A 1,352-nucleotide genomic window follows, 5' to 3' on the forward strand; every position below is an offset into this window, starting at 1 on the left:
TTTGAGGGAGATTTGACTAAAGTGAATATTAGTGCCAAATCTCAAATCTTCAGAGGAGAGTCTACCTGAGGAAAGGTTACACGAAAAGCTTGTAATGTCGAGAGGGAAATACAAACCGATACATGTTTTTCTCCATCGTTTACTAATTAAGTATTTGGCGCGAAATATAAATGGGGCGCACAGAGTGAAGCATGCAATACCTCATCTAGATTGATTACCTAGTCTAAACTGTTTTTTGGAGGTTAAGACATAAAGGAAACGGTATGATAAGACTCAAAGCAATCCGACGCAGTAATCTAAAACCATGTTATCGTTTTTGAATTTATAAATAAGGTGTACTGCTGACTAATCAATTTTAACAATAGACTCGCCAGCTTTTGCATCGCAACTCATCTAAATGTAATATATATAATTAGATTCAGTCGTCCTCATGAACAACGCTGGTGGAAAAGAGCCTGAAGATAGAAGTTACCTCGGATTAAAGGACTAAAAGCAATGGCAAATACCCTTTTTTACTGAATGTTCCAGCTTCTATTAAGACTGCAATATATTTCTGTAGGAGTAGGGGATCCAGTCACATACACGAGCTGGGTTCATTTTTTGTCTTGCATTGTGTGCGGATTTAAAAAGAGAAGAGGATCTCTATCCGATTTCCAGCTCCGTGTTTTTTTTTTTTTGTTTTTTTGTTTTTATGTGTATCATTACTATGTATATGTTACTATCGTAATGGAAAGTCTTTCTAATACATCTACACTTTGTAAAGACCCACGCACAAGGGGAAAATTCTAGCGAACAACACGGTAGCAATACTACTACAATATATTTATAAAAGGAAATACTCTTACATGTGATATGGTGCGCGGAAGGCAAAGATTGCACAAGATGAATTGAAAGTCGTTGACGTCCTCAGTCTGTTAGCCAAGTTAATGAAATAAACTGCAGCTTGTACACACTACACTCCTTTCCGCGCACATCACTGCAACGGACTCCCACACCCTCGCTTCCGGTTGTTTGAATGTTATCGAAATTGTAACCCTTTAATGAATGATCAGTATAGAAATAAAATATAAACTGTTGATTTATTTTCACTGTTCCTTTTAAGCTGTTTGATTCAATCAGAACCAAAGAGATGACAGAGTTGAAGTGATAGTGTGTGTGTGTGTGTGTGTGTGTGTGTGTGTGTGTGTGTGTGTGTGTGTGTGTGTGTGTGTGTGTGTGTGTGTGTGTGTGTGTGTGTGTTTGTGACTGAGGAGAGAGACAGAGACAGCTAGACACAGTAACACATACAGAGACTTCCTACTTACTATCTGATAAGAAAAACAGGCAACACGAACACATTTACAACTGCAGCT

At 38.0% G+C, this 1,352-nt stretch overlaps 1 protein-coding gene across 2 annotated transcripts in view; it reads right to left on the minus strand.

Annotated features, from left to right (window-relative positions):
* Window positions 1–968, minus strand: part of LOC125038185 (histone-lysine N-methyltransferase SUV39H1-like) — a 21,697-nt gene extending 20,729 nt beyond the window's left edge. The window contains exon 1 of one of the 2 annotated variants that reach the window (XM_047631565.1): window positions 846–968. The gene's annotated coding sequence lies outside the window, so the exon portion shown is untranslated. The remainder of the gene's footprint in view (window positions 1–845) is intronic. The other variant, XM_047631564.1, reaches the window with a different exon arrangement.
* Between the last annotated feature and the right edge of the window lie 384 nt (window positions 969–1,352).

Source organism: Penaeus chinensis, chromosome 24 (genome assembly GCF_019202785.1).
Source record: "Penaeus chinensis breed Huanghai No. 1 chromosome 24, ASM1920278v2, whole genome shotgun sequence".
Lineage (NCBI taxonomy): Eukaryota > Metazoa > Arthropoda > Malacostraca > Decapoda > Penaeidae > Penaeus > Penaeus chinensis.